The sequence below is a fragment of the Ranitomeya variabilis genome, chromosome 1, assembly GCF_051348905.1.
Source record: "Ranitomeya variabilis isolate aRanVar5 chromosome 1, aRanVar5.hap1, whole genome shotgun sequence".
Taxonomy (NCBI): domain Eukaryota; kingdom Metazoa; phylum Chordata; class Amphibia; order Anura; family Dendrobatidae; genus Ranitomeya; species Ranitomeya variabilis.
This window is the reverse complement of record NC_135232.1, coordinates 54727686-54742290: the sequence shown is the minus strand read 5'-3', so window position 1 is coordinate 54742290 and position 14605 is coordinate 54727686.

Below are 14605 nucleotides of genomic sequence, written 5' to 3'. Positions count from 1 at the left end.
GTGCCCTCAACAATGCTGTTAGAGGGAAAGTCCACCTAACCACGGACAAGTGGACAAGTGCTTGTGGGCAGGGATGGTACATCTCACTGACGGCACACTGGGTTAACATAGTGGAAGCCGGGATCCAGTCGGACGTTGGGATGGAACACATCCTCCCCATGCCGAGGATTGCAGGCCCTAGGTCAATCAGGGCTGCCCCCACAGTCTACAGCTCCTGCACCACCTCCTCCTCCTCCTTCTCTTCATCCTCCATCTCTGAAATCAACACATCAGTCAGAAGCTGGAAGCACTGCAACACTGCCTTAGCCAAGCAGCGACAGGCTGTGCTGAAGCTAATCTGCATAGGTGACAAACCGCACAATGCAAAAGAGTTGTGGACAGTGCTGAAAGAGCAGTCAGATATTTTGATGACACTGCTGAACCTACATCCAGACATAGTCGTGTGTGACAATGGCCGCAACATGGTGGCAGCTCTGAGGCAATGTGAGCTCACACACGTACCTTGCTTGGTACATGTGCTTAACCTCATGGTTCAACATTTTCTGAAAAGCTACCCGGAGCCCATTTTAGAAAGTCAGCTACAGCTTCAGCCGCCCTTACCGAGCTTCAGCAGCATTTGCAGCTTCCAGCTCACAGACTGGTGTGTGATGTCCCCACGCACTGGAACTCTATGCTGCATATGTTGGAAAGGATTTGTGAGCAGAAGTGAGCAGTTGTTCACTACCAACATTAACAAGGCTGTCGATATTCAGATCAGACTCCACACATAAGACCTTAGGAGTGGACATGGATGTCTGACATATGTACCATCCTCCAAAACTTTGAGGACTGCACCAAAATGGTGAGCGGCGCTGACGCCATAATTAATGTCACCATCCCGCTTCTCAGCATTCTGAAAACCTCTCTGCTCACAATTAAAGAGGATGCATTGCAGGCAAAGCATGAGGACATGTAGAAAGGAACCATACAGGAGGATTACACTCAGCCCAACCTCATGTCTTCTCAATGTGGATTGGTAGGCAATGAGGAGGAGGAGGAAGAACAGGAGCTACTTTCATACGCTATAGAAGGTACTACAAGCACAGCTGTCCTACCGTCTGTTCAGCGGGGATAGCCTGAGAACAGGGAGGAGGAGGATGAGGAGGAGGAGGACAGCATGGTCAGTCATTGTCTTGCTGAGGACATGGAAGTCTTGCCTGTTAGCAGTCTGGCACGCATTATAAAAATTTTGGGTGACACTCATTACTGATTGATGACACTTCTAGACCACACTAAAAGGAGAACTTTCAATCTCTTCTGCCAGTGGCAGAGAGGTGTACTAAAATGTTGCAGTACCAGAGGGCCCTTGTAGCAGAATTACTTAGAAAATCCCCAGTGAGAACGCTGGCAGCAGATGTCAGAGTTTGTTGTACAACCAAGGAGTCCAAGCGAGAGAGAGAGAAATATAATCCCACTCAGGCAGGGGAACAGTGGCAAAGTTCTGGGACAGTTTTCTCAGACCATCCCATCGTGACGGCACAAAGGCAAGGGGTGCTGTCACAAGAAGTGCAATGTTTGGGAAGATGCTTAGGGAGTACCTTGCAGATCTTACAAATGTCCTCCGGGATTCCTCTGTGCCTTTTATTTATTGGGTATCCAAGCTGGACACGTGGCATGAACTGGCTCTCTACGCCTTGGAGGTCCTGGCCTGGCCTGCCCTGCTTCTAGCGTTCTGTTAGAGCGGGTTTTTAGTGCCGTTGGTGGAATTATAACAGATAAGCGCATCGCCTGTCAACTGAAAATGCTGACAGGCTGACTCTTATAAAAATGAACAAGGGCTGGATTGGGAAAGACTTTTGTACACCACCAAGTGAAAACAGCGAAACATAACCACAAATACATTTTCTTTTTTTGGGGAGGTGTATTTTCATGCACCTCTTCACAACGACTCATGGGTACACGCTTCCAGATTTTTTCTGTTTGTTGTTATCCTTCTCCTTATCCTCATCTTCATCATCCACAACCAGTAGAACTCCAGGGTGAACGGATTCTGTAATGCCAAAGTCACAATTTTTTTTTGCAAGGGTGTAAATAGACTGTGTGCAGAATTATTAGGCATGTTGTATTTTGATCACATGATACTTTTTATACATGTTGTCCTACTCCAAGCTGTTCAGGCTTGAGAGCCAACAACCAATTAAGTAAATCAGGTGATGTGCATCTCTGTAATGAGGAGGGGTGTTGTCTAATGACATCAAAACCCTATATAAGGTGTGCTTAATTATTAGGCAACTTCCTTTTCTTTGGCAAAATGGGTCAGAGGAGAGATTTGACGGGCTCTGAAAAGTCCAAAATTGTGAGATGTCTTGCAGAGTGATGCAGCAGTTTTGAAATTGCCAAACTTTTGAAGCGTGATCACCGAACATTCAAGCGTTTCATGGCAAATAGCCAACAGGGTCGAAAGAAGCGTGTTGGACAAAAAAGGCCCAAAATAACTGCTCATGAATTGAGGAAAATCAAGCTGCCAAGATGCCATTTTCCACCAGTTTGCCATATTTCAGAGCTGCAACGTTACTGGAGTAACAAAAAGCACAACGTGTGCGATACTCAGTGACATGGCCAAGGTAAGGAAGGCTGAAAAACGACCACCTTTGAACAAGAAACATAAGATAAAACGTCAAGACTGGGCCAAGAAATATCTCAAGACTGACTTTTCAAAGGTTTTATGGACTGATGAAATGAGAGTGACTCTTGATGGGCCAGATGGATGGGCCAGAGGCTGGATCAGTAAAGGGAAGAGAGCTCCACTCACTCTGACTCAGTCACCAGCAAGGTGGAGGTGGGGTACTGGTATGGGCTGGTATCATCAAAGATGAACTTGTGGGACCTTTTCGGGTTGAGGATGGAGTGAAGCTCAACTCCCAGACCTACTGCCAGTCTATGGAAGACAACTTCTTCAAGCAGCGGTACAGGAAGATGTCGGTATCGTTGAAGAAAAACATGATTTTCATGCAGGACTATGCTCAATCACATGCCTCCAACTACTCCACAGCGTGGCTGGCCAGTAAAGGTCTCAAAGAAGGAAAAATAATGACATGGCCCCTTGTTCACCTGATCTGAACCCCATAGAGAACCTGTGGTCCCTCATAAAATGTGAGATCTACAGGGGGGGAAAAGAGTCCACCTCTCGGAACAGTGTCTGGGAGGCTGTGGTGGCTGCTGCACGCAATGTTGATTTTAAACAAATCAAGCAACTGACAGAATCTATGGATGGAGGGCTGCTGAGTGTCACCATAAAGAAAGGTGGCTATATTGGTCACTAATTTTGGGGGTTTTGTTTTTGCATGTCAGAAATGTTTATTTCTAAATTTTGTGCAGTTATATTGGTTTACCTGATGAAAATAAACAAGTGAGATGGGAATATATTTGGTTATAGTTGCCTAATAATTCTGCACAGTAATAGTTACCTCCCCAAACAGATATCCTCCTAAGATAGCCAAATCTAAAAAAAACCCTCTTCCAAAAATATTAAGCTTTGATATTTATGAGTCTTTTGAGTTGATTGAGAACATAGTTGTTGGTGAATAATAAAAATAGTCCTCTAAAATACAACTTGCCTAATAATTCTGTACACAGTGTATGATGCCCGTACCTAATTGGAAACCAAAACAAATGTTACTTCCACAGGGGGAAATGTCATAAAAAAGAGATGTACATCTATTATTCCCATTTATTCTTATATATTCCATTTTCCCTATCTCTGGAGAGTCCTCTAATGAGGTAGTGTATACCTCTACAATAGAAAATTATTCAAAGACTTTTATATTATATTTTTATTTATAGCCCTGTCTCTGAGTTGTTGCTAGGGACAAACATATCTCGTTGGACACATTCTGTCTTCAAATCTATGAACCTGTGTTCGCCCCTCCCTTTTGTTATTTACTTTTATTGGTGGATTCACATTATTTATTTATTTGTTTGATTTCATTATGATTTAGCTTTATATCTCCTCAATCTCCACCACTAGATCACCACGCTTAACACCTTCTGAGCCGCTACAGGCAGTCAATTTTTTGGCAAGGGTGTCTATGATGCCCATAGTATGTTTTTTAAAAATGTATCCCCCATGGAGAAATGTTTGTCAGCCCATGCACTGCTTGTATGGGCATTACAAGTCTAGGAGACACAATCCTTTAAATTGGGCCTAGTTTTTAATGAGGCCTTCAGCAATGTCTCCTCATTCTCCACCACTAGATCACCAGGCTGAACGTCTTTTGTGCTGCTACAGACAGTCAATTTTTGGGCAAGGGTGTCTATGATGCCCATGAAATATTTTTAATATTTTTAACAAATTTTACCCCGATGGGCAAATGCTTGTCAGGCCATGCACTCCATTACAAGTCTCAGAGATCCACACCCCTACATTAGGCCTACTTCTTAGCTCGGTTTCCTGCAATATTTCTTCCTTATCTCTGACTATATGACCTGGGTGAACGTGTTCTGTACTGTTATAGGCCGGTGAATGTTGGGCAAGAGGGGCTGTGATGGCAATAGTATATTTTTAAAAAAGGTACCCCACATTGGTGAAACACATCCTTGTTGGCAAAGACTTCATAATATTTGTGTATTGTGTATCAGTGAAAAAGACCTGGGAGTATGGGTGGATGACAAACTCCATTTAGTGGCCAGTGTCAGGCAGCTGCTACAAAGGCAAATAAAATAATGGGATGCATTAAAAGAGGCATAGATGCTCATGAGGAGAACATAATTTTACCTCTATACAAGTCACTAGTTCGACCACACTTAGAATACTGTGCACAGTTCTGGTCTCCGGTGTATAAGAAAGACATAGCTGAACTAAAGCGGGTGCAGAGAAGAGCGACCAAGGTTATTAGAGGACTGGGGGGTCTGCAATACCAAGATAGGTTATTACACTTGGGGCTATTTAGTTTGGAAAAACGAAGGCTAAGGGGTGATCTTATTTTAATGTATAAATATATGAGGGGACAGTACAAAGACCTTTCTGATGATCTTTTTAATCATAGACCTGAGACGGGGACAAGGGGGCATCCTCTACGTCTGGAGGAAAGAAGGTTTAAGCATAATAACAGATGCGGATTCTTTACTGTAAGAGCAGTGAGACTATGGAACTCTCTGCCGTATGATGTTGTAATGAGTGATTCATTACTTAAATTTAAGAGGGGACTTGATGCCTTTCTGGAAAAGTATAATGTTACAGGTTATATATACTAGATTCCTTGCTAGGGTGTTGATCCAGGGAACTAGTCTGATTGCTGTATGTGGAGTCAGGAAGGAATTTTTTTCACCATTGTGGAGCTTACTCTTTGCTACGTTTTTTTTGCCTTCCTCTGGATCAACGTGTTAGGGCATGTTAGGTTAGGCTATGGGTTGAACTAGATAGACTTAAAGTCTTCCTTCAACCTTGATAACTATGTTACTATGTTACTATGTTAAAGAGCTCACTTGAAAAGCTCCTTTTTGTGTTGCCTGGTTGCTCACATTGGGCACAATACACTTCATATAAATTTGATAAAGCAATGCTGTTAGTTTGGCTCAGTAGTTCATTACAAATATTTCTTTGTCCGCTATATTAGTTTCTCTCAATGCAGTTCAATGCAAAAAACTGATGGCTGAATGCTTGTAGATGCAGAGGAAATAATCAATTTTGGCTGAGATACCTTGTATGAGGGAGACTGCATGTTCCTTCTTTCTTTCTAGGATAATAAACAGGAATAATAATAAATGATCTTTTTTATCTGTAAAGTAATTATTTGAAAGGGTGTCAGATCATCTATTGTGTCTCCAATATTTACTACACAGCCGAATGGAACAGTTATAGAAAATTGAGCTTGGTCACAGTTAGTTTTTAGAACATCTTCACATTATGGAAGTTCTCACTTTTGTTTCCGGAATACATAGTAGCAGCTATGTTTAACATTACTTACCTATAGATACTGTTCAAGAAGATTGTCATGATTATCCACAGTACTCAATGGGTTAAGCTTAAGTTTTTGTAGAAAGGCTGAATATAGATATGATTGGTGTTAATAGTGTAGTGCGAATATACTAATGGCGATTTGGAATCCAGATTGAAAGATACCAAATGCATTCAGACAATCACATAGCTGCATTTCTTGTAAAACATTTACAGATGTGACAGACAATGCCCATAGTGACACAATCTTGAGAAATGTTTGTTTATTCACTTCACAAACAGTTCTAAGCTTCTATGTGTCTGTTGTTTGGCATTGTAAAACATTAAGGTTTACTGAAAATCTGCCTGTGGTTGGTTGATCTAAATCCTTGTGGCTTTTATTTTTTAGGGGTTTATGGCCCCTCGTCTGATGACTCCATGATATCTCAGTTTCATCCGACCTTGAAAGCTGGCCACTTGAAGGGCTGGGTGAAACTAGAGTTACTACATAATGTAAATCACTATATGAGACCAGAGAAACATGACTAAGACAGATGCCAAAAGTGGGGTACCTGTACATGTACAATGCGCTCATACCTGCATAATTGGGGATGCCCATGCAGTGTAGGTAATCTCCCAGGGGTTTGCTGTCTTGGTGTTGCTTCTCTGATATTCCAGACGGATGATGTTTAAAAGCCTGCTTGTGATGATGTAAGTATCCTGTAAGTAGTTAATCTTTAGATATACTTAATCATTATATGTATTTAATCCAAAAACGTACTTAACCTTTGTATGTTAACATATATAAAAGTGTTATATATGTGTCATACTATTCCTTGAATTTAGTACTTTGAAATAAAATAGCATTGTATTGCAAGTATTAGCCTTCTTTAAAGCCTTATCTGAACCTTAGTGTTAAAAAGTGGCATATAAAATTGCCAAATTCTCCTGTAAATCATTCTGCAAAGAGGGAACCATCATACCACTAAAAAAGAAAAAAAGTTGATCGTTCTTCAATGTATTGCATCCTGCTCTCAACATATTGTCGGGATTCTATTACCATTTGAAAACCAAGAAAGGGTTTGATAGCTTGAGGCTTCATGGTACAAAATTTTTAATTTTTTTTTTCAAAGTAACAGTCTCCTGTCTCCAATCACGTCATTCAGACTGCATTGTTGGGTATTCTGAAAATAGACATCATTTTGTGTCACATTAGTAAACTTTATAGTCCTGCAAGGACCTTCGATGACGTCGCTGTCTTGTGATTGGTCCGTGACCGCTCATGTGACCGGTCACCTGACCGCGACGTCATCTAAGGTCTTTCTCGCTCTGCAATTCTTAGGAACGGAGGCAGACGCTTGCAGCGGTGACAGCCAGGCTTCTCGGAGGGGTGAGTATATCCATATTTTTTATTTTTATTCTTTATTTTTTACATGAATACGGATCCCAGGGCCTGAAGGAGAGTTTCCTCTCCTTCAGACCCTGGGGACATCCAGGATCGCTCCCTGCACACGCCGTACCCGGCGTATAAGACGACCCCCGACTTATGGGACAATTTTTAGGGGTTAAAAAGTCGTCTTATACGCCGGAAAATACGGTAATTATTTTTTTGGGCATGGAAATGCCATTTACTTTTATATGTTGGAAATCTTGCACTGAAGCCCCATTAATAATCACTTGGGTAGATTAAGTTAGACCTTTTATGTCTATCGTTGGTGACTTATGGATGTATAAAATGCATATTGTGAAGTGGATTTTTATGGGCCCATCCAGTATGTGGATTCCAAGGCGTAAGGGGGGGCATATGAATTGGTAGCAGGTCAGGCCTTGAATTCAATGCAACACTTTTTCAGGAGTCCCCCCTGGACATCTTATGAAAGGGGTATTGTGGTGTGTCGTAATTCTTGGCAGCCCATCCACTCACAGCATAGGCTACAACAGCTTAGGAGACCCACTGTTTAATAATGGCCCTTTAAAAAGATTAATGCCGCCTGATGCACCAGTAAAAATAGTCTCTGTGACTTTAAGGCCATGTTCACACGTTGCAGTTTTTACCGCGGAACAGCAGCGAATTTGCCGCTGCGGGTCTGCTGCAGTTTCCATTGCGTTTACAATAACATGTAAACCTATGGAAACCGCAAACTGCAGTGCACATGCTGCGGGAAAAACCACACAGAAACGCAGCGGTTTACATTCCACAGCATGTCACTTCTTTGTGCGGAACTGCAGCGGTTCTGCACCCATAGACCTCCATTGTGAGGGTCAAACCCGCAGAAGAAAAAATATCTGCGGGTTTTCTGCGGTTTTGGTGTAGAAACCGCTGCAGCAGGAAGTGCGGGGAAGCGGGCGGAAGTGCGTGGGCGGAAGTGCGTGGGCGGAGTGTGACCGTCAGCATGGAGGCATGTATGTGAATGTGTGTCTGTGTATATGTGTGTGAAGTCTGTGTGTGTGCGTCTGTCTGTGTGTGTGTGTCCCCACACAACGATACTGCCACCCAATTGTGCTAAGTCGCCGTATGGGATTACTACTCCCTGTGTCTGGCGACTTAGCACAATTGTCAGTAAAACACAAAACACATAACACATACAATACATATATGATAAACGTAACATACATGACAGACATTACATACACCATTGTTGTGAATTTGCTTTTTGCTCCCTCTAGTGGTTACTAGTTTTTTGACTCTGGTTTTTCTGTCATTCCTTTTATCCGCACCTGGGTCGTTAGTTAGGGGTGTTGCTATATAAGCTCCCTGGACCTTCAGTTCAATGCCTGGCAACGTAGTTATCAGAGCTAGTCTGCTGTGCTCTTGTCTACTGATCCTGGTTCCAGTTATATCAGCTAAGTCTGCCTTTTGCTTTTTGCTATTTGTTTTGTTTTTGTATTTTTGTCCAGCTTGTTCCATATCTATATCCTGACCTTTGCTGGAAGCTCTAGGGGGCTGGTGTTCTCCCCCCGGACCGTTAGACGGTTCGGGGGTTCTTGAATTTCCAGTGTGGATTTTGATAGGGTTTTTGTTGACCATATAAGTTACCTTTCTTTATTCTGCTATCAGTAAGCGGGCCTCTCTGTGCTAAACCTGGTTCATTTCTGTGTTTGTCATTTCCTCTTACCTAACCGTCATTATTTGTGGGGGGCTTCTATCCAGCTTTGGGGTCCCCTTCTCTGGAGGCAAGAAAGGTCTTTGTTTTCCTCTACTAGGGGTAGCTAGATTCTCCGGCTGGCGCGTGTCATCTAGAATCAACGTAGGAATGATCCCCGGCTACTTCTAGTGTTGGCGTTAGGAGTAGATATATGGTCAACCCAGTTACCACTGCCCTATGAGCTGGATTTTTGTATTCTGCAGACTTCCACGTTCCTCTGAGACCCTCGCCATTGGGGTCATAACAGTTTGCCAGGCCAGTATTAAATGTTTAATGCATTGCAGAAGAGGGATTATAAGAAAGAAGATTCTGAGTTTTTTTTTTCTTCTTCCCCTTTACCTTAGAGTGGCTATGCTTGCTGCAGACATGAATGTCCAGACCTTGATTACAAGTGTGGACCAGCTGGCTACTCGTGTGCAGGGCATACAAGACTATGTTATCAGAAATCCTAGGTCAGAACCTAAAATACCGATTCCTGAACTGTTTTCCGGAGACAGGTTTAAGTTTAGGAATTTCGTGAATAATTGTAAATTGTTTTTGTCCCTGAGACCCTGTTCATCTGGAGATTCTGCTCAGCAAGTAAAGATTGTTATTTCGTTCTTACGGGGCGACCCTCAGGATTGGGCTTTTTCGCTGGCGCCAGGAGATCCGGCATTGGCTGATCTTGATGCGTTTTTTCTGGCGCTCGGTTTACTTTATGAGGAACCCAATCTTGAGATTCAGGCAGAAAAGGCCTTGCTGGCTATGTCTCAGGGGCAGGACGAGGCTGAAGTGTATTGCCAAAAATTTCGGAAATGGTCCGTGCTGACACATTGGAACGAGTGTGCACTGGCCGCTAATTTTAGAAATGGCCTTTCTGAAGCCATTAAGAATGTTATGGTGGGTTTTCCCATTCCCACAGGTCTGAATGATACTATGGCACTGGCTATTCAAATTGACCGGCGGTTGCGGGAGCGCAAAACCGCAAATTCCCTCATGGTGTTGTCTGAACAGACACCTGATTTAATGCAATGTGATAGAATCCTGACTAGAAATGAGCGGAAAATTCATAGACGCCGGAATGGCTTGTGCTACTACTGTGGTGATTCTACACATGTTATCTCAGCATGCTCTAAACGTATAGCTAAGGTTGTTAGTCCTGTCACCGTTGGTAATTTGCAACCTAAATTTATTCTGTCTGTAACTTTGATTTGCTCACTGTCATCTTATCCTGTCATGGCGTTTGTAGATTCAGGTGCTGCCCTGAGTCTTATGGATCTCTCATTTGCTAAGCGCTGTGGTTTTACTCTTGAACCATTAGAAAATCCTATTCCTCTTAGGGGTATTGATGCTACACCATTGGCAGCAAATAAACCGCAGTATTGGACACAGGTTACCATGTGCATGACTCCTGAACACCGCGAGGTGATACGTTTCCTGGTTTTACATAAAATGCATGATTTGGTTGTTTTAGGGCTGCCATGGTTACAGACCCATAATCCAGTCCTGGACTGGAAGGCTATGTCAGTCTCAAGTTGGGGCTGTCGTGGTATTCATGGGGATTCCCTGCCTGTGTCTATTGCTTCTTCTACGCCTTCGGAAGTTCCGGAGTATTTGTCTGATTATCAGGATGTCTTCAGTGAGTCTGAGTCCAGTGCACTGCCTCCTCATAGGGACTGTGACTGTGCTATAGATTTGATCCCAGGCAGTAAATTTCCTAAGGGAAGACTGTTTAATCTGTCGGTACCTGAACATACCGCTATGCGTTCATATATCAAGGAGTCTCTGGAGAAAGGACATATTCGTCCGTCTTCTTCCCCTCTTGGTGCGGGATTCTTTTTTGTGGCAAAAAAGGACGGATCTTTGAGACCTTGTATTGATTATCGGCTTTTAAATAAAATCACTGTCAAATTTCAGTATCCTTTACCGCTGTTGTCTGACTTGTTTGCCCGGATTAAGGGTGCCAAGTGGTTCACCAAGATAGACCTTCGTGGTGCGTACAACCTTGTGCGCATTAAGCAAGGTGATGAATGGAAAACCGCATTCAATACGCCCGAAGGTCATTTTGAGTACTTGGTGATGCCTTTTGGGCTCTCCAATGCGCCTTCAGTTTTTCAGTCCTTTATGCATGACATTTTCCGGAAGTATCTGGATAAATTTTTGATTGTTTATCTGGATGATATTTTGGTTTTTTCTGATAATTGGGATTCGCATGTGGAGCAGGTCAGGTTGGTCTTTAAAATTTTGCGTGAAAATTCTTTGTTTGTCAAGGGCTCAAAGTGTCTCTTTGGTGTACAGAAGGTTCCCTTTTTGGGGTTCATTTTTTCCCCTTCTGCTGTGGAGATGGACCCAGTCAAGGTCCAAGCTATTCTTGATTGGACTCAGCCCTCGTCAGTTAAGAGTCTTCAGAAGTTCTTGGGCTTCGCTAACTTCTACCGTCGTTTTATCGCTAATTTTTCTAGCATTGTGAAACCTTTGACGGATATGACCAAGAAGGGCTCCGATGTAGCTAACTGGGCTCCTGCTGCCGTGGAGGCTTTCCAGGAGTTGAAACGCCGGTTTACTTCGGCGCCGGTTTTGTGCCAGCCTGACGTCTCACTTCCCTTTCAGGTTGAGGTGGATGCTTCGGAGATTGGGGCAGGGGCCGTTTTGTCGCAGAGAGGCCCTGGTTGCTCTGTTATGAAACCTTGTGCCTTTTTCTTTAGGAAGTTTTCGCCTGCCGAGCGAAATTATGATGTGGGCAATCGGGAGTTGTTGGCCATGAAATGGGCATTTGAGGAGTGGCGTCATTGGCTCGAGGGTGCTAAGCATCGTGTGGTGGTCTTGACTGATCACAAAAATCTGATGTATCTCGAGTATGCTAAACGCCTTAATCCGAGACAGGCCCGCTGGTCATTGTTTTTCTCCCGCTTTGATTTTGTTGTCTCGTATTTACCAGGTTCAAAGAATGTGAAGGCCGATGCTCTTTCTAGGAGCTTTGTGCCTGATGCTCCTGGAGTCGCTGATCCTGTTGGTATTCTTAAAGATGGAGTTATCTTGTCAGCTATTTCTCCGGATCTGCGACGTGTGTTGCAGAGATTTCAGGCTGATAGGCCTGAGTCTTGTCCACCTGACAGACTGTTTGTCCCGGATAAGTGGACCAGCAGAGTCATTTCCGAGGTTCATTCCTCGGTGTTGGCAGGTCACCCGGGAATTTTTGGCACCAGAGATTTGGTGGCCAGGTCCTTTTGGTGGCCTTCCTTGTCAAGGGATGTGCGGTCATTTGTGCAGTCCTGTGGGACTTGTGCTCGAGCTAAGCCTTGCTGTTCTCGTGCCAGCGGTTTGCTCTTGCCCTTGCCTGTCCCGAAGAGACCTTGGACACATATCTCCATGGATTTCATTTCTGATCTTCCGCTATCTCAGGGCATGTCCGTTATCTGGGTGATATGTGATCGCTTCTCCAAGATGGTCCATTTGGTTCCTTTGCCTAAGCTGCCTTCCTCTTCCGATCTGGTTCCTGTGTTTTTCCAGAACGTGGTTCGTTTGCACGGCATCCCTGAGAATATTGTGTCAGACAGAGGATCCCAGTTCGTTTCCAGGTTCTGGCGATCCTTTTGTAGTAGGATGGGCATTGATTTGTCGTTTTCGTCTGCTTTCCATCCTCAGACTAATGGACAGACGGAGCGAACCAATCAGACTTTGGAGGCTTATTTGAGGTGTTTTGTCTCTGCTGATCAGGACGATTGGGTGACATTCTTGCCGTTGGCTGAGTTTGCCCTTAATAATCGGGCTAGTTCCGCCACCTTGGTTTCGCCTTTTTTCTGCAACTCTGGTTTCCATCCTCGCTTTTCTTCGGGTCATGTGGAGCCTTCTGACTGTCCTGGGGTGGATTCTGTGGTGGATAGGTTGCAGCAGATCTGGAATCATGTGGTGGACAACTTGAAGTTGTCACAGGAGAAGGCTCAGCGCTTTGCCAACCGCCGCCGCGGTGTGGGTCCCCGACTACGCGTTGGGGATTTGGTATGGCTTTCTTCCCGCTTTGTTCCTATGAAGGTCTCCTCTCCCAAATTTAAACCTCGTTTTATTGGGCCTTACAAGATATTGGAAATCCTTAATCCTGTATCTTTTCGTCTGGATCTTCCTGTGTCGTTTGCTATTCACAATGTATTTCATAGGTCCTTGTTGCGGCGGTACATTGTGCCTGTAGTTCCTTCTGCTGAGCCTCCTGCTCCGGTGTTGGTTGAGGGCGAGTTGGAGTACGTGGTGGAGAAGATCTTGGATTCTCGCCTCTCCAGGCGGAGGCTTCAGTACCTGGTCAAGTGGAAGGGCTATGGTCAGGAGGATAATTCCTGGGTGGTCGCCTCTGATGTTCATGCGGCCGATTTAGTTCGTGCCTTTCATGCCGCTCATCCTGATCGCCCTGGTGGTCGTGGTGAGGGTTCGGTGACCCCTCACTAAGGGGGGGGTACTGTTGTGAATTTGCTTTTTGCTCCCTCTAGTGGTTACTAGTTTTTTTACTCTGGTTTTTCTGTCATTCCTTTTATCCGCACCTGGGTCGTTAGTTAGGGGTGTTGCTATATAAGCTCCCTGGACCTTCAGTTCAATGCCTGGCAACGTAGTTATCAGAGCTAGTCTGCTGTGCTCTTGTCTACTGATCCTGGTTCCAGTTATATCAGCTAAGTCTGCCTTTTGCTTTTTGCTATTTGTTTTGTTTTTGTATTTTTGTCCAGCTTGTTCCATATCTATATCCTGACCTTTGCTGGAAGCTCTAGGGGGCTGGTGTTCTCCCCCCGGACCGTTAGACGGTTCGGGGGTTCTTGAGTTTCCAGTGTGGATTTTGATAGGGTTTTTGTTGACCATATAAGTTACCTTTCTTTATTCTGCTATCAGTAAGCGGGCCTCTCTGTGCTAAACCTGGTTCATTTCTGTGTTTGTCATTTCCTCTTACCTAACCGTCATTATTTGTGGGGGGCTTCTATCCAGCTTTGGGGTCCCCTTCTCTGGAGGCAAGAAAGGTCTTTGTTTTCCTCTACTAGGGGTAGCTAGATTCTCCGGCTGGCGCGTGTCATCTAGAATCAACGTAGGAATGATCCCCGGCTACTTCTAGTGTTGGCGTTAGGAGTAGATATATGGTCAACCCAGTTACCACTGCCCTATGAGCTGGATTTTTGTATTCTGCAGACTTCCACGTTCCTCTGAGACCCTCGCCATTGGGGTCATAACACACCATATAACTTAGAGTATATACTCACCATACAGCATACTGGTACGCGAAGCCCTCGGTCCCCTACGGAAAAAGTCCAAAAATAATAAAACAAATCCATACTCCCTGTCCGCAGAATCCAATAACGAGTGTCCCACGCCGATTGCTTGCTCTTTGGCGATACACTACCAGGAGCGAAGCTCCTGGCAGTGTATCGCGTACTTTACCGGAGTTCAGCGGCTCTGGCGTCTCTATTTACGGCAGTACAGCTGCGTGTGAACTTTCCCACGCAGCACTGCCGTAAAGCGAGAGTACCGGGGTCAATGAACGCTGGTAAACTCTCGCACATGCGCAGTTACACACCGACAGGAGCCGGAGCTCCTG